This window comes from Glossina fuscipes, unplaced genomic scaffold (genome assembly GCF_014805625.2).
Source record: "Glossina fuscipes isolate IAEA_lab_2018 unplaced genomic scaffold, Yale_Gfus_2 273, whole genome shotgun sequence".
Lineage (NCBI taxonomy): Eukaryota > Metazoa > Arthropoda > Insecta > Diptera > Glossinidae > Glossina > Glossina fuscipes.
The window spans coordinates 252,020-274,123 of record NW_023998616.1 but is presented as its reverse complement, the minus strand read 5'-3'; the positions used below and the strand labels follow the sequence as shown (position 1 = coordinate 274,123).

Genomic DNA, 22,104 nt, shown 5'->3' with positions numbered 1-22,104 from the left:
TGCAGATGATGACATTAATATTAGATATGACGAAGTTAATAATCAAGTTGATGACGTAACGAAGATTGGAACTCAATAATGTTACTGTGAACTTTAAATGTTTCGTAAACGCGAAAATTCAACATGAATAATTCGTATCGAAATCATTGTTTTCCCTCAAGTTTATTTTCATTACTATTTTCAATAATAAGAAGAACCCCCTTCGTATACTTCAGCGACGACTGGAAATAGTGGAAACGTCAATAACACGAACGAAGCACATTTTCTATGAGATTTATTTATTGAAAGTCATTCGTTTTACAATCGACCAATCCTTAATAGCCATTGCTTTACATCTTTAAGCTTCGCTTTGCTTCGTCTTCTCTTTGTACTTCTCGCTCTCACTGATCTGTTGGTTTTATTATGTTTCATGTCTGTCTATCTGTCAATGTATATATGTTTTTGATGAAAATATATATATATTCATATTAGTTGTTATAAACAATAAAAAAATTTTATGAAACAAAAATCATAATACAGAATCTCAACCCTTTTTTTCCCGCCTTGACAACTTCAACAAGTTAAAATATATAAATAATAGCAAAATCAATTTACAGCAAATTTTATAAAAAATAAAAGAGAAAATTTAATGGAAATTTAGAAAGTATTTGTGTAAAGTAAAAGTTACTGCAAACGTACGATTGAATAAAGCAATATTTTCTATGTTTTTTATTTCTTTTAAGCTTGAACGTTATCAACAAACTTCGCGCAGAATGAATGTTTTTTTTTGTCTCGACTCAAGCGGAAAACACCTTTACAATACGCATACAAACATAGGATTCTCTCTCTTTTCATTAATCTTTCCCTCGCTTTCGTTTGTTAATTTTTTTCCCACCTAACAATAGCAAAACAAACGTTTATGAAAAAAAAAGAATTGTTAGCGGTCATCCGCTATTTTAAACAGATGAGTTATTGCCTTTTTACAGAAACGCAATATTATTAGCAGACAGAGAGACGACCCAACACCATACACGGACGTCACACGTCATTACCTCGGTTCCCATCCTAACCAGTGGTGCCAATTCATTAAATTCATCTCAATTTACAACGCGCACTTTGTCAGGTGGTAATATGGTTTAATTTACTAATGTTATGACAAATCTAAAATACATACAATAGCTTATCTTAATTATATCCTTTATATATAATAATATATGTGTGGGTCAAAAATAAGGGACGATTTTCGTCTCAAAATGCAAATGACCAAAGTTATACTTACAAGTTCTTTTTTCAGTTGGTGTTAAATGTCTGCTTCTTCTGATTAGCTGCGGGCACACACGCACCACTGACTACTTTTCTTGAGGTGAACAATTCGTTTGCTCGTAAAAATTAAAAGTCACGTATGTTAGCTTCTAGGAAATTTGCAGACAGTATTCTTATGGCGCCAATTAGCAAACATGCACTTTATCGTTGTTTGGTATTTTCCAGCGCAATAATATGGAGTGTATGGTTTGTTTCCATTCCTTCATTTTTTTTTTGTTTTGTTTTATTGAAAACGCTTATTATTTCACTTCATTTCATTTTATAAAAAATTTTATATAATTTTGCGTTTATTTACGTTTATCGGGTTGATTGTTTGTAAACAAATAAACGTCGAATTTGCCGCTTGTATCCCCGAGTTAAATGAGTTTCAAATTTCGAAAGTTAATAAGAGATAAATACTTAGTACCCTAATGCACATTAAGAGTGCACAGGTTCAATTTTTATTTTCCTGAGTTTTGTTGGAATTCAGAATGCATGATATTTCTCCATCTCTATATAAGCGAGTTAAGCTCGTCACGTCTAGGATCCGTGTTACAGATTTGTAACGTCAAACGAGTGTCACCGCTGTCCTTATTTGTTGGCCCCTTCGTTGTCTATCCTTTCGTCGCAATCTATCAACACATGCTGTACCTATCATGCTCTCAATGATGTCCATATATATATGCAAAAAATTAATACTTTATAATCCTCATAATAGAACAAAATGCATAAATTGTTGATCCTGATGTTGTGTACGCTATGTTGAAGTGTTCTCAATCCTATTTTACTATTGACGCTGGTTATCGCTTTGCTACTGCATTCACATTGTTGATTGTATTCATTATTTGGTGTTGTTCTACACACAAAGTAAACTTCGTTGAAACAATATTTTTTTTTTTTGGTGCTATTGTTGTCGTCGCATATTTTTGCAAAATATATTAATAAGATTTCCCAGTGTTTATATTGGCATGCCAAAAGCACTTTTGGCAAATTCCAAAAGTTATTTCATTTATAATTTTTTTATTTGTATAAAAAAGAAAAAAAAAAACCACAATTTGCAATTACAAATTTGATGCATATATGTTACTTGGGTTTTATATTTCATTTAAGTAACATACTGCTTCACACTATATAAGACACACAATTTCGATAGATTTATTCGTCAGGTTTTGGTTTTATTTTATTTTCTTTTTTTAAATCTTTTATTTAGTTCTTAAACTATTCATTAACATTCTTCAGGATTTATTCAATCTTTTCTTCCATATAAAGAAGTCGTGACAATTTTCCTAGTCATCCTATAGTTTTATCCTCAACGTCTTCTTCTTTTCCATAGCGTCAAGGCATCACCAACAAATGTGGCGTCAACGAGAATTATAAAAAATTTCCACACGCTTTTTTGAATTGTTTAAAACCATTAATCTTCTCACACATTTAACTAGACAAATTATTAAGCATTTTCTGAAATAGTTCCGTGTCTTTTGTAAAATATTGTATTTTTTTTCGTACACACCACATAGAGACACCTTTCCCCGTCCGGCATCTTCTTCTTTTTTTTCTCGTCTTCTTTTTGCCGTCATCACAGTTCTCCTTCTCCCGTACCGAAAAATTTACCTTTGATGACCTGTTATGTTGTTTACCGAATGCAGTATTAGGCATTGGTAAAGAATTTTTAATACAAAACACCAACAGTTGCACCAGTTCTATAGAGATGATTGCTTTTGTACGTTTTGAGCAACCATCTCTCCGTTAGTGTAGCTTTTGATTTTCTGCACAGCAAAATATCTGCCTGCGTATTGTGAAATATGCGTGAAGCATATAAACCTGACATTACGATAGAAATGATCTTCAATTGAGCTCCTAAGAAAATTAAATGTTTAAATGTGTAAAATTTCTTCAATATGAAATAAAACATGAAAGAGAAATTAAATATGTTTACACCTACGTACTTCTATGTACACCGTAACGCATATTTTTTCTTTATGCTTCTGCTTTGCAAATGTTTGATACGGTCAAAGAGTTCAACAGAATTCGTGTTTACACAAATATTGAGAATCAAAGAGCATGCAGTCAAATGGCTGCAATTAACTGCGTTACTACCACTATTACTGTTACTGATAGCAGAAGTCATTCAGTTGTCTCTAATAATTGCTTCACAAGCAAAAAAAATAGTCTAAAATTCATTCTGTCTTACAACGAACCCTACGGGAGTTATTTAATAGCCTTTTAATAAATAGCACAAAAATAAATATTAACCTTTCGTTCACTAATAAAAGATATTCTTCAGATTCAATTCTATTATCAATTAGTAAATCGATAATGTAATCGCAGACTTATATATATTGTAAAGGAATAAGATGTTTACTGCAACAGAGTGCTGTAGTGATAGAATGTGTTGTAATAGTATTTAATTTATTTGGGAGGATTCCTTATGTATCCTTCCCACGTAAAGGTACTTTTGGTAAGACGAAGTGTAAGTTGATTTCCTACTCCGCTCGGCTTCATAAGCGCCAAGTCTGTCCGTCTCTTAAAATGCCAATAAGTCTCGGCATGAGACGGTCCCTAACATTCAAGTTTGAGGCGGATTGAACGCCTTTGGTTAAGGAGCGAGTTAAATGCTTGTTGTTTGAACAATGATGTTTGATAACAATTCAAGTTCTTTATTTAAATTGACACTATTTATACTTAATTCTACCAGGTGAGATTATGCTAACGTAATCACTAATTAATCGCATTGCATTTCGTAATGCAATACTTAGCCAGTTGAAGTGCGACAAAATTTTTGTTTTTCTTTTTGCTACAGAATTATGCTGAATTTGCTTCAAAGTGGGTGCATATGACGGTATGCGATCACACTACAATATATATATAAATGAACAACATTTTTCCATCAAGCAACAAAAACATGTAGATGTTCTGCCACGTAATTACTTCATTTAAATCGGACATCTTTTTATCTCATTTCATTCTCACCATAAAGTGTGAGCCGATGGCGATACCGCCTTCATATTATCTTTAAGTTCTTATTATATTCAGACTTCTGGTGACAATCTTTTTTGGTGAGAACCTGTCTCCTTACCTCATCCGCACGCACATTCACCCATGCTCCGCCTCATCTATAATGTTTACTTACGCATCATTCCTTTTTTTTTTTTGTTCATATTTATATTATGTGCGTTACGGAGTGTAAAGTTAGCGTTATGCTCTTAAATTCCTTCTTATATATATTTCTTTTTATCATATTATTTGTTTTTCTCTTTTTTTTTTCGTTATATATATCTATATATTCGACCATAATTAAAAGAAAGAAAAAAACGGGAAAATAAAGATTAAAAGTTAAAACAATGACTTATCTTACGATGAAACACAGAGGGATGAAGATGACTGCTGGGCTGGTTGACTGCAGCAAGGCAAAAATTGGATATTCGTTTCCGCCACCGGCGCAACTCTCCTCCTCTTAACTGGAACGCACAAACCTGACCATAAATTAGTTATAGTAAACTGGTGTAAATTACCCAAGTCTCCGCATGAGTATGTAATGCGTTCGTTGGTGTTCCAAATTCTATTTTCATTTCCTGCCCCTAAAACGATTATTATGATGGTGGCGATGGTGAAGATGTTTATGACGAATCCAGCAAACAGTTTTGTCTGCTGCTTGTGCTCTCCTTTACATTAAGTTAGCGATTTGTGCAGGTAATTGCCGTTGGGAGTCGTTTACTATAAAGTTTATTATGATGACGTAAGTGTCGCGCGTTGTCGCGGTGTAAATGATTGGTGCCGCAACTTTGGCCATTTACTTTTTTCTTTGTTTTTTTCTTTCCCACTGGACACAAGCAGAGGCTCATTAATTTCTCAAAACTTGCTGAATTTTTTGTTTTCTAAAATAATTATTTTTCTTTACTATTAACACTTTTATGCATTTCATCCGACACTAAGAACCATAACCCCTAAGTTCTGCAACGTCCCTCCTAACGCTTTAGTGTTAAGCAACCAGCAATTTTTACGACTTCTTCGTGTGAGGACCAAAACTCTACTCTTCTTTCTGAACCAAACCAAAAATCTGAACTCAACGCACAAAATATCAAGACCAGAACTGTCTACCGCATTGTTGTGTATTTCACTATGACTGTCCTTTTGCTCTTTATTTTGCTCGTGTTTAATTTTTTCTCTTTTTTTTCTCTTAAATATCGTTGAGCGAGACCTTAACATGGTAAAGTACTCGCCAAATCTATTCAGAACTTTAGAAACAAACAAAAAATAATATGCCCAAATCACGCAGATGTACCTTGGACTTTTTCTCTTTTCATAGTTCTCTCTTGCATAATAGCTTCATTTAGCAGGAGAGACCTTTATGAACAGAGGTTTTTGCATAAAGGTAGGCCGGTCTTACAGTCCTGCTTACTTTATTGTGATAGAGCAGTGGTGGACAGAGACATAGTTAGATCAATTTAGAAAATGATTCTGAGTCCATCTATACAATAAAAGATTGATCTATCTTAAACCTTTCTGGGTGTTACATACGTGTGAGACCGACAAGAGGTGTGGGATATAAATACAAAAGGCGAAAGTTACGCATAATGTTATGATCGCTTAAAGAATGATGATTATTCGTGCAAATTATATGCTTGTATTCTATTCTTAATGATCTAAGATTACGTTTACATATGTAAATAATATACTAAATGTAAGCAGGTTTTAAAAACATTTATTGTATTTATGATTTTACAAAAATAGCTTATAGGTTATTACAAATGCAACCCGATAGTTATAGTGGTCAGGTTATATCATAATATACGGGAACTGTATACAGAAAACATAGTCATAAGTGATCTTTCACGAACAGAGTGAAGATCAACACGAAACACGAAAGTATTTTAAGTTTTATTTTTTTCGATTAAGAGAATTGTAAATAATGAAAATTATACACTAGGTGTTGTACAACTATATTAGCAGTTACTCGTACTGCTAATGTGCTAACTGGTATTCAAACTGCTGAGCGAGCAAATATATGCTAAGTATTATGCAATCAGCCAATTATGAAAATTACTCACAATGGTAAAGCTAAAGTTAAAGTTAATGTTAAATGATTTGTTCTTGTAAAAATATAAGTAAATAACCCTATAAAATTATTAAATAAAAATATAGAAAATAAAGAGACAAACATAAACGTCAAGCCATTACGACTTATAGGGTCTAATAAAGCTTTAGATTCTTTATGTATACATAATTATTCTTTATAATTTTAAGAAGGAATCATTAAAATTCCTATAAACGTTCTTATTCAATTTAATGAAAACCAATTTAGATATTCTTGATGAAAAGTTAAAGACAATAAATAAATTAGTTACCATTTTCAATTTAATGAATTGAATATTTTGTTCGTTAAAAATTTCTATTTGGGTATAGTTGGATTAAAAGTATAATAATTTATTATATTAAAAATTATAAATATAATTGAAAATGCAATAAATAAACTTAATCATCTAATTGCGTCTTTTTGAGAGATTAAAAAATATTAATAATTAATAAAGTTTGACTAGCTTGTTAGCTTATGTTATATTTTAACTAATTTTTTAATTTCATTATTTAGTGGTTTAAGAAACCAATACTTGCTATCAGTCATCTAATGAAGAGTTTAAATTATTTTGTAATTAGTTTAATGAAAGTTTTTACAGGAGCTCTTTCAATTACGATTATTATAAAACTAGGATTAGTCTCAGAAATTTCTGACCATTGACCACAAAATAATCCAGGTCGATTAATTACAAAATTTGTTTGATTTAAACGGGCAGATGTGCTATCATCTTCTACTCTTAGTGCAGGTACTGTTCAGGAATTAACATCGTCTGCAGCTGTTACTAAAATTCGAATCTGTGAATTTATAGGGATAATTATTCGATTATCAACATCTAATAAGCGAGATCTATCTAAATTTAACTCATTTGAGAGGATTATATAAGAATCAAATTCAATATCTATAAAATCTGAATATTCGTAACTCCAATATCATTGATACCCAATAATTTTTAGAGTAATGGAGGGCTCTCTGATTTCGTCAAGTAAATAAAATAAACGAAGAGATGAGTATGCAATAAATAATATATTATGTTATGTAAATAACATATATTGTCCATGTAAGAGATAGCGATTGATAAATTTATTAAAAAATAATATAAATTTTAAATATCCTACGAATATTGTAATCGTTACTGGAATTTTTAATGCGTGATCGTGGAAAAAGACTAATTGTTCCATAAGAGGAGAAGAACTATCTTGAAGACCTACCAAAGTTCAGATAGACGTTTGTAAAAAAAGTAAAATACTTAACAAATGAAGCTTAAATTCATTGCACTATTCTGCCATAATGGATATTAATTAGTTAATAAGCATAATTCTGAATAACTATGTTCAGGAGGAGGAGTATTTTGTAATGGTTCGATTGATGTTTTTTATTGAATAGGAAAAATTACTTTTCGTTGATTTACTAAGCTTTCTCAAATAATAAAAAAGAACAATAGAATTTCTAATAAGGGAATTGTTGAACCAATTGTGGAAATTACATTTCAAGTTGTGTAAGCATCAATATAATCTGATTGATAACGAGCTAACCATAAAAAAGGTTGAAGGAAAACAAGTTAAATTTACTCCACTAAATATTCCTACAAAATGTATTCATTAAATTTACAGTTCAAAATCACAAAAAAAAAAAAAATTAAAAAAGATTTAGAGGCAAGAAATCGAAAAACCCATCGAATAAATTACTTGAAACATGTCATATTGTCAAGCATTATTAACACTCATCGTTTATTTGGCTACATTAAGAATAATCCATTAACGACTTCTTTCTTCAGTTTAAAAATATGTAAACGAATCTGTATGAAATTTTTAGATCGAATAGCAAATTGCTATAACGGTTATAAAAAAATATATATATAAAATTTGTATACTATTTCCAAATCCGTGAGAAACCTTGCAAAACATTGTTTTGAATATTGTAATCCAAAGGTCCTTCGTGTGATTCTTTTTTGTTCAAATGTAATAAGGTTTATGTGATCGTGCTGCGGAATAATTTTCTGCTTATGTATCAAAATTAAAATATATTTTTATAAGAATCTCAAACATTTTTTATCGTTGCTCTTCCTTGCTACTATTTTTTCGTGGAATTGCTAGTTTCAATCAGGTAAGTCAGACAAAGACTTTATTTAATCGTCTACCTATCGTTGCTTTCTCACTCTCATTATTTTTAGCATGGTAATAAAATGACATATATTAGTATATGTAGGGTGTGTATAAAACATTTGAACTTGTTTTATAAGACTAAAATTTTGCTTTTCATTATTTGTTGAAGCTTGATTAACAAGCCAGAACATTGCAGTCGGGGAAAGCCGACACCACGTTGTTTAACACAATTCTTGTTCTGATTATAGTATGTACAGGCATATCTTTCAATTGCTTATTTATGCGTAGTTTCTCCTCTATAAATGAACAATTTTCGTGAAAATCCTTATTAGGATAGGATCCAAAATATAAGCAAGTTTGTGTACAGTTAATTCTTTGATGTGATGCAGTTTTTATCACCAAGTATTGAAAACTATAGTTGTCGCATGAACTTCGCTTTTCACCATATAAGAGGTGGTTCAAAAATTACCCCAGTCGATTCAAAATTTTCATTCCAATTTGGATCGGCAAAACTGTACTACTTAGCTACTTTTGCCGACAAATTTTTAGTTTTAAAAATTTCTTCTCGAGTCAAAACATTTCACTGTACCAAACTTCATCAATATATCTCAAGAATTGCGACCTGTAGTTTGAACACAAATATATATGGACAGACACCAGACGGACGGACATGCTTAGATCAATTCATATTACGATTTTGAATCGAGCGGTTTAATAAAAGGCGGGTCTATCCTAAGCCCTTCTATGTGTTACATCCGTCCGCACTGTAAACAACAGATAAATATATATAAACAATGTAAAAGCAAATTAAATTTTTGAATGATTATTGAAATAACTATGTCCAGATTATCTCAACAAGTTAAAGTTAGTCAATTAGAAGGTAAGTGATAAGAGATGAGCAGTATTTACCTACTTGCAAAGTTACCATGGAGATAGCCTTGTAAATTGTTAGGAAAGCATATAAGGAATTTCAACTTTGTCATCTCACATGTGTAGCTTAACTAAGCCAAAAGTTGATCATTTCAATTATTTGTTGGACGCTTTAGCATCTGATGTTTTTTGCACAATTTAAACATAGTTTAGAACGTACATTGACAAAAGTTTTCCAAATATTATAACATGGTCCGTCACGATGTTACGTTAATCAATGTTTGCGTCACGCGAAGATAATCCATAGAAATAACTGCTTGGATGACCTTCCCGGGCGATGGATGAGATACTCGTTTGCTGTGAGAACATCCTTGGGTGATCTTCGTACCAATCAATTGTATGACTCAAATTTATCCTAGGGATTGACCCTGATTAACTTCTGGCCTTTTTGTTGATTATAGATTATGATCGATTTTCCAGATGTCTTTTAGTTATAGAGATTTTAAGTCAATTAGCTTGAAGCGCCTAAATGATGTGTCCCGTGGAGTTGGTTATTTCGTGCTTAGCGGAAAAGTTAGAAGCGCAACCACACTTGGTAATGGGGCGTACAGGAAGTGAAAATACCTCCCTAATGTGTTTAATTGGGTACCTTTTCGAAAATCTAAAAATAGGGCGCATAATATCAAGGTGTATGAAGAGACGTTATCATTGTAAGAAGTTTCATGCTAATGTTCCTTCTAAGGTCCTTTGGAAGAACTAGCGGAGCTTGGCATTAGAAACAGTCTACCGAAGTATGAAGTTTGGCCTGATAGGTTAAATGATGTTTAGTGTAGAGTTATGACGCGTTATATGGACACAGTGAAGCGTTTCAATTTAGGGCTTTCACAACTAAAGAAGAGTGGCTGTCTGTGAATTCAAGTGCTGTCGCGCACGCCAATATCGTTCTACCTTTAATTCATATATTAAACCACATCATAACGACTTGGTCCTTCCCTGACGACCTGAAAGTAATTACTCCAGCGTCAAGTTTTTCTGAAAACTTCCGTCCAATTAGCATCCTTCCTGCTTTGTTGACAATCAAGGAACCATAAGTAATTGATCTGATTAGGCTGCACTTGTACACAAGAAAATTACTGTGCGCTTATCAATTGGAGTACAAACATTCGATTGTAATTATAGATTATAATTCCAAATCAATTTATATAAATAATTGTATATTTCCATAAAATTCCTTGCTTGCAATGAATATTATGGTTTTTTTTAATTAAATCCACTGGTTCTCTGGTGCCAAAAACCGCAGCTGTAACGGATTCCCACTATCACCTAAAAATTGCTGAAAAACAAACATGCTTACTGTTTTAAATTATTTCACTGTTTAACATTTACCAAGCAGCTGAGCATTACTTTGGCCTCCATTCCAACGGTTTCCCATGTGAACCCTTTCATTGGAGTCTTCGTATATGCGAGTCGTGGATCCATCCCAGACATCTAAAATTAAGTGCAATTACCTTCATTTCAGGGTGGCAAACCGTACGAACGAATCGTTTACATAAAAATATAAGAAAATATACGCGAATATGTAGATTAACTTGCCACCATTCCATTCAAGCCATTTTCCTCTTTTTGATTCATGAAAAGCCATCTTGTTCGGGCTTTTGAAAATAAATGCGACTGAGTGTATACGCGCCCAATCACTTCAAGAAATGTTAGTATTATTATTGCACACCTAAAAGTAAATTTATTTACCATCTGGTATGCCGTAAAACCAAGTTGTTCTCTCGGCACTAATGTTCGATTAAGTTAAGATTCTATTTTTTTCGCCACTTCCAAAGAAACACCCGGAAACTTGCTCTAGTCAATCAGAACTCAACAGCGCCAAAGTCATGGACAAACGGATTACCAGCGGTATATATGTAGTTCCTAAAGCCGGCTCCAATCTTTTTATACTCGAAAATTTTGCAGAAAACTGTATGCAACAATACTAATTAATACATACATATATCTATCACAAATATATAAAAAAAACACATTATAAGGTTGTGTATTTTTTGTGTCCAAGCATTCAATCTAATATTTATGCATTGATTAACATAAAAAGATTAATTGTTGACTTTATTTATCTTTCGAATATTGAAACTTTTTTGATCGGTGAATTTCTGTTTTGTTTTGATTCCTTTTGTTAATTAGCTTTTATACCTCCTGGTATTCTCACTTTGGCAACTCTGAACAAGCGATACAAACGCAAGATGTGATCCATTGAGTTTTCGCGTAATGTGTCAACCTTGAGACGGGGTATTTCACAGCTGTTGTGCATAAGTGAACTAAACAACGAAAGTTTTCAAAAGCCACGCTGAATGCTAGCTACATAACAAGTTAATTAAAACCAGGTGAGAAGAAGGATAATTAAGTGATTGAATAATACGGTTATAAATGTTCAGGCAAAGAACTTCCCGCGCCGATGACCATTTTTTACACAACACAAGCTACCTTTCCTTGTTAATGCTCAATTTTACAAGAAGGAGGTTCTTTCTTTGTGAAATAAATCTTGTTAACTTTATATAAACGTGGTTTCGGAAAAGAGGCAAGTTGAATTGAAGATCCTTGCTTTTTATGTGTATTACTAAAAGCATAATTTTCCTATATTTTATCTACGAATGCATTCACGATCATGTAACTATTTGCGTGTTAAAAACTTGCATAGCACGAGATTCTTAGCGCATTATCCGAGTATCTATAAATATTTCAAAATTGGTATGCATTGTTCCGGTCAAAACAGAACTGAAAGAAAGAAAGAGATAAATGTTTTCATTCTAACAAGATCTACACGAAAAACGTGAGTTGCTTCAATTCTGTTGCGTTTCATATACTATAGCAATTCGTTGTGAAGTGTCTGAAGATTTCGTTCGCTGTGTGTAAAAGTCTGACTCCTTGGAATTCTTATTTTTTGTGGGAAAAGAAATAGATACGTTTCTTCAACATTTAAGTTTCTAAATGAAAGCGTTGAAAATAAGACGATAGATGGGGAAAGCCGGCCACTATTATGATATTGGTGTCGCAACAAGATCTTTAAAAACTTCCCATTTATCAACCCGGCATGAAACAGAGGCATAAGCCCACCTTTTCAAATGAACAAGCAATTGCGCCCGTTGCTGATCACTGCTGGATTAAGCGTTTTGGATAAGTAGCAGTTGTTGCGGTATGTGTACGTGGACCGCCACTAAAAGCCGTTCTATAAATTTATTGATATCAGATGAAACATTTAAGAAAGATTTATGAAAGATAAACATAGGCAACCAGGAGTTTCCTTCATCAATTTATATTGTGACATGAACTTAAAACTATTCCACAACCAGACGTTTCTCGTTGCATAATCCAACTTCTTATAATATCATAACCGAAAATGTATATTTTGTAAGAAATTAAGCAGAAGAAAAACTGGTGCTGATTCCGGATCAAGATTAAAAATCGTAACCTTTTATAATGTGGAATAAACAGCGTCTTCGTCACGCGAAGTATGAAAAATTAAGGTTAGTATACAGCGCTTATTTAAACTTTGCAGATATGTATGTGGAGCCTTTCGTATCTCCAGATGATTGTTGAAAATATTGGGATGAAAAGTAAATGTCGGCAAATCCAGCTTCATTCACGACTTTGTTTGGTCGTATTGAAACAACATTTCGTGATACGACTTTGTTGGGCATGTGTAAGTGGACTTCTTAAGCAGACATGTTTCTAGACGAACGGACACTTGAACCAGCTACTCCTCGTTAATGTGCTGAGCGCCATCGAAAAATAGTGATGGGAGCTTTTGTGGTCAGCGATCTTCGAAAACGTTCGGCGGTCCGCAGCTGCACTTATTGGCACATCGTGTTGCAAATGGCAACACTACAATTGAAATTGACGATTTTTTGTTCAAAGTTAATCGAAATATGGCTGTGTAACTTCTCCTTCCAACTTTCAGGTAACTTTTTTCAGTTTTTATTTTACTGTAATAGGTTTAATTTTCACTAAACTAAGAAAACACCAACAAACCTCTAAACCTATTTCCCTTAAATTTGTATCCAATTAAATGAAAATGGAGGCATTTTGAAAACTTGCATAAATAAGTTTACAAGTAAAACCGGTTATGGAAATTTTGCAGCAGAAAATCGAATAATTTAAGAAATGTTTTTGTTTTTACAATAAACAACTTAAGTAATTCACTTCTAGTTATAATAGAATGTATACATTGAACAAAAGTTGAATCTTCTTAAAAGTAATAAGAAAAGCCAAGTCAATGGCGAATGAATTGTCAGAGAGCCGTCTCCTGCGTGAGTTTTGTAAAGATGGTAGATTAGAGACTTAGGGGTAATTTTGTTAATCGCGCCATTTCACGGCTCGTCTTTCAGTCATTAATGGTGATTGTAGTAGCTCTGGTAACATTTTTATGAAATAATAACATCTTGTCATTGCTATCGCAGCGATAATTGAGCGCAAGAGCCCCAAAGCGGAGGTCTTTAAAATTTGTCCTCAAACTCTAGCTTAGCTGTGGCGACAATGCAATAATTCTAAATTCATAACAAAAGGGCAAAAATAAATTGTAATAATATCACTTATTTTGTAAAAAAATGAAATTAGGTAACGGTGAAAAAACTTATGTATCAATATAGTTTTTTTATTAACATTTCTTCAAGGTACTAGTAGTATAAACGTCGTGAGTAAAATGTTAACAGAATCTTTTATAACCTTGAAGACTCTATCATAACAGTATTTAGTCAACACAAGTTTTATGATAATATGGCTGGCTTTGGCATCACGTCCGATTAGTCAGTCGATTCTGTGCGACGGCCAGTACTGGACAAGGCTCCGTACTTCGGTTGTGGGTATATTTGCCTCGCGAGGTAGGCAAGCGAAGGCTATTACCACTGATCGGTCCTCAACGGAGAGTGGCGTTGCAACCCAAACCGCCACCAGACCCCTACTATGAACTCTGACAGCGAAAAAAAGGTTATACGATCTCCAACGAGCAAGACCGCTCTACATCGTGTGGATATTGTAAACCAACTTACCTTTCTTGATACACAACGCTCGAACAGCGTCCGTATTTATCTACGACTCCTGGAAGAGGGCTAAGCCCTGACCTTCGTTTTATGCTAAGAGCCGAAGAGCCGTCTTGGGCATAGTGGAAGTTGATTTGAGTGCACCTGTTTTATCTGCTTAAGGCAACGCCCAAAAGCAAAGTTTGAGGCGCGCGTCTGTTTCCTGCGGAGTGCAGCTTGCTCTACCATAACTTCGCCCTTTGTTGGCATGCATCTGCGAGCTAGCAGTCTCTGGGTTTTCGGAGCCGTTGAGGAACCGGGCCTGAAGGCTTACCTGAAGTGCCGCTGCGGGGTTTTTTTATCCTTGTGTCTCCTTGCGGTCCCTTCACTTGTTGTTAGGCCGATGGGCCTTTTCGGTCATCGACTGCGGTCGTCTCGTGTTTGCGTGTCTCTGTGATTTTGCTGCTGGATCTCAGTGAGACTGAATCGAAGCCGTAGTTAGCCACATGTTGGTTCTTCTTCCGCACTGCTGCCGAAGATTTGTCCACTGCTAAGGTTAGGACCGTTGTGTTCCTCCTTTCTTTTTCTGGAGTAACTTTCAATATTCAATATTTGATCCCTTTTCTGGCCTTTAAAAAATTTTAGAATGTCCTTCGGTTCAACGTTTTCTCCTTCGGCGAGATATCCGACAACTACGTGAGGTCGAGGTGACCTTATTTCATTTAATAGAACTATATCTGGTTTGTGTAAGTTGCAAGGAGTTCCTGGTATATTATTCGCAAAGCTCTCTTTCAAGGGGAGACGAAAATAATCGTCTGTCTATACGGACGTGGAGGCGCCTTGACTCTCGATACCAAGTCGGTCGTCACTCACTCATAACCGCTAAGTTATTCATCCAAATTAGTTTCCAGAACTGATTTTGACTATTTATATACAATTTTTAATTCAGTGTATATTGATCTAAGATTGCTTGCTTCGCCATATTTATAATTATTTTGGGAAAAAAAGTATAAATGCTGAAATGCTACTTTTCTTATTTTCGTCTATTGCATACACTATTGCTGTGTATGTGCCAATTACGATGGAGCTGGCCGAAATGCTACGAGAGTCGTAAAAATTGTGAATGTGCTAAATGGGTCTGTGTATAATTCTATTAGGTGGTGAAATAATATACGTCAACTGTAATGAGTATGAGCACACTACAATGTCTACTAAATTTTGAAGGTCATATCTTTGACTAATTCTTTTGATTGAATTTACATTTATCTGAAACATTTTTAGGCTTTTAGTATTTATGTTCTTAGCTAGGCTAGCGGCTATTACGGTCCCGCATAGTGTCGTTCTTGTAAGTTCACAATTTGTTTGGTTACACTTAATAACATATTTTTTAATTTATCCATAAATGAATTAGATAAACTAAATTTTAGCCATTAATTTTGGAAGACGTATTGTTTTTTTTTGACTTTGTTTGCAAAGTTTACTCCTGATTTGAGGTTATTTTTACTATATTATTCGTTTTAATTGTAATTTCCTAAAATCCTCGCAGCCTTTAAAAGATACGCAATAGAGGTTTTTTCTTTCGGTAGGCGTGATTGCATTAAAGCGCTACCTGCCTCTTGTGTGTATTTGTTCGCGTATTACACATTATGGTGTTAAAACACAGTAAACGCCGCTGCGAAAAGATTCACGTAAACTTAAGAAATTTAATAAAATAATTTAAGGAACATAAGTAAATCAGTTAAGTTGGATAAGGATGATTATATGATAGACACATTTTCATCAGATCAAACGGCCTGTACGTGACAGAGTAGTTGTCACAACTTATTATTACTTCGTTTTAATAAAAATCGAGAAGGGAAATAAGCTGCGCAGATTGAAATATCAGGGAACCGGAGCAATTTATTTAAATACGAGAATTGTAAAAATGATTTTATAAAGATGTTCGAAGTGTTATATCCAATAGTTGATTTCACTAGAATTGCATGACCAGCTAGAGGTAATTGGCGGTTATTGATGCTGAGATAAAATTTTCATGAAGAAAAATTTCAACATCATGGATCTGATTGGAAAAGCCATTAGCATTCCCTGTAGCGATTCGAACGCTTATTTATTTATTTATTTCATTGATTCAATTCACCTTTAAAACCTTTCCTTACGCCAATAAACATCAAAATATTCCTGAATATCAGGAATACATAAGCGAAGTACAAATAGGTGTGTTCTCCTCTTTATTTCGGGGTCTACCACCCCTTACTAAAATATAATATATAATATTGTTAAAATTTTTTCTAGTCGGAAACCTACCATTTTGACACAGAGACGGAGTTCGGACTTTCTATCTCTCTTCTCTTTCATTATTTCTTACGTGTCACTGCCACATGGTTACATTTTGTAAAAGCAAAAGAAAGGAATGCAAAAAAGAACCGTTCTTTGCTCTTGTTAAAGCCAATGGTAAAACCAGACTGAGGTGCCCCTTCTGTATTAATTACTAAGCACATATAAAAAAATGAAATGAACCAACGTATCAAGGAGTTGTCTTGTAATTGGGAAATGATTTTTAACATTTTTCATAAACAAATATCAACAACAAATATAGTAACAACAATAACTAACAAAAAATCTTCACAATAATTTTTATGCGGTTTGCTATTTGCTTGCCTATTTTTATTTTTTTGCGTATTTTTTTTTTTTTCATGTAACTGTATACACACGTTTTAATGGCTAAAAATTGATGAAATATTTTAAAGATGGTGGTTCTGGTAACTTAGATCGTTTCAGTTAAAAATATTAAAAAAAGGATAGCAAAAACAGCAGCACATTTTTTTCTTTTGTAAATGTTAAAAATGCCACGTAAATTAAAAATTGGGTCAGTCAGTCAGTTATTAATTGCAATAATTGCATAGACGCATACGTTATTTGCCTATGCTTTTTTATCATTTCTTTTTTTACACAATTGTGTTCTACTTTTTCATTTTTGTTTTTTTTTGCGGAGAAGAGAAAATTGTTTAACTTGAAAACAAAAATGTTAAAATTTTTTCTTTTGAAATTTATGGAAAGAGGGAAAGATGCCTGAATATTTGTTATACCTATAATTATAATTTAATTTGCTGTTGTTGTGTTAGCTTTTCTTTCTTTTTACTTATTTTTTTTTAATAACATGCTTTTAGACCAGTTTAGCTTCATTTATTTCAAGAAAGTGAAGATATTCTTTTATATGATTTCAGTTTTTTGGGGACATTCCAAAAGTGTTTTTGCCGATGCGTTCTTATTACAAATTGTTACGCGAATATTGCCAGTAAAGTAGAATTGTTAAATAAAAATTATTTCAAGTAAATATATCAATAAGTTACTCACTTTTCCATTGTCATTTTTTTTTCTTCGTTACCCATCTCATCCTTCTAGATTTGGATTTCTTCCTTCTAGAAGACCTATTCGGCTTGGTACGACGCTTTTTATTCCTTTCCATTTTTATTATTTCATCTGGAAAGGAGTAAGCATTTATTAATAGAAATTGTAATAAATAAGTGAGTAAAGCATATCTAATGATTACTAAACGATAACACCGAATCCAAAATCTCACTATTTAACTTATAATTGAAGGTGATGAAAGACCCTCTATTGAAAGACATTTGGCTTTTTAATATTCAACCTTCAAAATTGTGTGAGGAGTAGAATACATACATTAATATATTCGCTTGTTGAATTATGTCAGGCAAACCATTTAAAAATAAACAAAAGAAAAGCGGGACAAGGTGGATCCTCTGCGGATATCACCGGTGTACACGCAGAAATATTTAATAAAACCATTTAAATAAAATTCTGTATATCTGATCCATAGGATATAAAATGAACCATTTTATATGGCCAGGCGTATAACCAATCTTTATTGACTTAAAAAATATTAATAAAAAAAAAAAATTAAAAAAATTATTTATGTTTAAAAAAAATGTCCGATGATTTATTTTTTATGACCGAGTTGCAGGAATTGTCAGTTTGCCCGAGATTCTATGTTTCTTTCGACACAAATCGGAAGATTTCTGCGTGTAATCTTTCCACCTTTCCATTTGCCTTGCGCCCTTGTGCGGGCGTAAAATAAATCCTAATTCCAAGCGATCTTAAAAAATTTAAAATGGTTGGCGTTAAAAATGTCCGCTCAGTGTTCGACATAATCATGCCGGTAAGCTTACTTCTTCTGCGAATTGCACATCGATTCCTTATTTCAACTATCTTCGCGAATTTAGAAAATTTGTCAATCCAACTTATAAATTTCAAGCCCTGAATCTCGCAAATGTGTGTAGGATTTCTCTAGGCGTAGGATTTCACAGGAATATGCGTAGTTGCTTGTCAGTGATGTATATTAGTGTTATCGGAATGAATACTTGTTCTACTTTTTTTTTAACTTAAGAATAAAATTGTTGCGTATGATCTGTTGGTTTGGCTGCTGCTGAACACGTGAAGAGACGATCGCCGTTTGTGCACTGCTTTTATAGCTGTTGGCTGCCACGCCATCACGTTGATACCGAGAGCTTTCACCGCGAGGTTTGTTGACTTACTATACCATTTGCATGCTAAAGCTTAGGGAGTAGCTTCAGGAAGGCTGCAAAATGAGATTATGCAGGGTTGCGCTACAGTGTCAATCAAAGAAACATATCGAGTAAACAAAACTATTAACAGAGTACAGAAGTTCAAATGTAGGATTTAGCTCAAATTTACAGTTTAATAAAACAATGTAAAGTTATATGCAGATAATGATATTAGAATGTAAACAGCAATGTCTTCTGTGTTTGCAGTGGCTCTTTCCTTACATCCCTCCCTCACGTCGGAAATGAATAAACATCTGCTGCACTCCAGATCTGGCTCTCACGGTCTGATACCGAATAACATTTCGTGGGGCAAAAGCTCATCTACGTTTGCCTGTGCTTGGAAATTTGGTTGCCATCCGGGATCATTATATCTTGGTGGAAAAAGTTTTGCGCTATCGGTAGGCAACTATTCTTCGGCAGTTTTGCCTGGTTTATCCAAATTCAACGGGTTCACGGAGCAAAGGCATACACTATTTTCATTTGGGGCTTGGCATGAAGTACCTGTTGTTGACGGCCGCTGCTTTGTGTGGTTCATAGAGGGCCGACAATGGCAATTGATCGAACGTAACGAAATCATCGTTAGTTGTTTTGTGTGGCTCAATCGAGCTCGGCGGTATTAAGTGGACGTATGTGATAATATCGTCGGTGATTATTTTGTGAGGCTCAATAGAACTCGGCGGTATTAATTTGCAAATGTGATAATGTGATGCGTGGATGTTTTGTGAGCTCAATAGAGCATCGTAAGTAATAATGTCCTTCACCAAAAGTTGTGTCTAAGACCTTTTCCTTTGTGCGGGCTCAGACTCCATTGCTGATATGTTCATGGAGTGACATTTAACTATCCTCGCTGTTTGTTAGCGCATCCAGTGGCCGGTGGCCGGTGTCCGCGATAGACAAGTCTCCAGGGCGAGATTTCAGTTTTGCAATATCACCTCGACAACTATTTGCTTTGGCTAGAGTGGAAATATCCGAGCGATCTTAGCATTCTGAGAAGTACACCATTTCTTTGGCAGAAGGAGAGAGAGGTTATGCTATCATATGAAGATTACTACTGCGTATGGATCGAATATAAAATATACTTATAGATGTAGATAAAATATGTATGTTTTTTTTCAAATCACTGGCAGCAATCTTTTGAATCTCTTGCTCTCTAAACGTTATCGTACAACACATTATTATTAAATGTACGTCTATAATAGTAGGTATGTAATTGCTAATCTCTTTACATGGCTAGCAGATGTATTTATAGAAAATCAATTGCATAAGGCAGTTTATTATACTATTATGCAATACGCTTCATTTTGGATGAGCGTGGAAATTAATTCTATTTTTCCTTTACAGTTTCTTATGTTGTATATTTTCAGCATATTGTCTTTTCGTCAAATGAAATTTTTACAAATGAAATTACAGTCTTATTTTATTGCAATCTTTGAATGTATGACTTAACTTTTTAGCTATTTTAAACCGTCCGCACACGTTTTATTTTTTTGGTTTGCAAAATCACTTTTTCCTTCTTCTCTCTCCACAAAAAAATCTTCCCAATGTCGATTACGTTTTTAATGGGTGAGACTAACAATCCCCCTGTGGCTGCAAGCTTGACATCCGGTGTGGTCAACTGTTAGCGTTGTGCGGGGCATATATTTGTCTTCTAGTGTCTCGAGACGTTCAATTGTCTCTTTGTTGTGTAAAGCCTGCTACTATTTCAAACACCTTTCACATCTTCTCTATCGTTTTTAAGTTCTTCAGGCCGAGTTCTCCACAAACAGCAGTGAGCTCTTACTTCTTGAGATTGTAGATCCAAGAGGTACGCGCCATGTTTTTTTTGTTTGTTTTTTTTTTCTCTTCACGTATTATCTGAAGTTCCTTGATCGGGCGCCATCTGTAACAGATATCTCTGGCTGCCAACTGCATCATGGCTACCCAGCTGTGCGCTTCAAGAAATTTTCTTATTAAAACAAAAAGAACTCTTTTGTTATCGTTATAGTATGTAGTTTTGTGTATTAGATTGGATGTAGCAAGACTATCGCTAGGCCTATTGTTATTACCGCAGGCTCACTGAGCAGTTTACAAAACACAATTTACGTAGTTATGTAGTAGCGAAGATAAATTTAATTAGGAGAAAAAGGGAAGTTCTAGTGTATAACGTCAACTGCGCGTAGCCGAAGTTGATTTTTCATGAATAAATTGTCGCGTATGATCTGCAAGAAATATTTTACTGGCTCAGCAGGCGAGGTTGATCATTAAAGGGGTAGAGTTCCTAGCATGTTCTTTCGGACCGGTAGTCTATAAGGTAATTCAAACGTACGCTGCTACTTGCGAAAACCATTCTGGACGGACACAGCAACGGACCACTGATCACTGATGCGCCGTCTGTTACCGTGAGAACCCCGTTTCCGACGGACAATACCCAACTGCTAATCAGTAGTTAGCTTTGGGCCTATGATATCCTCTCCAGCAGAGAATCGATAAGGCAATGATGCAAGTGCACGTTCTTACCTTAAGTAGCTCGTTCCGGACGGACAGGGCAACGAACTACTACATAAATGTATATGTTAAAAGTTCTTAATTTACCTGTAGGTTTGGCTGCTGTTGAACATATGAAAGCTGATGGCGGTTGGCTTCCACACCAGCACGTTGGTGGTGGGAGCTTTCACCAGGGCGCTTACTTAATGACTAAAGAGTAATATCCCTCTGCATACTAATGCTTAAAGAGTAACTTCTTAATATGGTGGAAATGAAAGTTTACCTTATAGCTTGGACTATAGTTTACGAGCTATCCTAAAGTGTAAAACTCGTGGGAGTAAAGACGACCTCTGCGGCGTCGACGGGTTCTTTAGCGCTGACCCGGGCTCCTCCCTTCGTGGCGGCTAGTTCCAGCAGCAACGCTGCTATTTTTATTCGGGTTTGTGGTGCCTTGGCTCCCGTACTCCAAGTTTTAGGGAGCGCGAGGGGGTTCCAACTAGCCCCGCCTTGCCTGAGGTATCGCTCTGGGTTTTGGAGCGCGAGCACTCCGCAGTCAACCTGGTTGTATTGCCGTGGCACGGGGACTTCGATTAATGGCAGTGTCTCCTCCTCCAGGTGGATTTCGAATCCGTGTTTCACGGTGTTGAGGAATGCCACATACCGCCGCACCTGCGCTGCGATCACCGCGTTGGGGTACCCTGGCAGGGGGTCCA

At 34.6% G+C, this 22,104-nt stretch overlaps 2 long non-coding RNA genes across 2 annotated transcripts; one reads left to right on the top strand and one right to left on the bottom strand.

Moving 5' to 3' along the window:
- Positions 1-6,708: 6,708 nt before the first annotated feature.
- On the bottom strand, positions 6,709-11,391 carry LOC119642896. The gene is made up of 4 exons (XR_005248160.1): positions 11,074-11,391; positions 10,714-11,021; positions 9,367-10,660; positions 6,709-7,149 (listed from the first exon to the last, which is right to left on the bottom strand). It is a non-coding gene; the product is annotated as an uncharacterized LOC119642896 (long non-coding RNA).
- An 860-nt stretch (positions 11,392-12,251) lies between these two features.
- Positions 12,252-21,739, top strand: LOC119642894. Its single transcript, XR_005248158.1, has 3 exons — positions 12,252-12,854; positions 12,917-13,288; positions 17,570-21,739. It is a non-coding gene; the product is annotated as an uncharacterized LOC119642894 (long non-coding RNA).
- Positions 21,740-22,104: the final 365 nt, after the last annotated feature.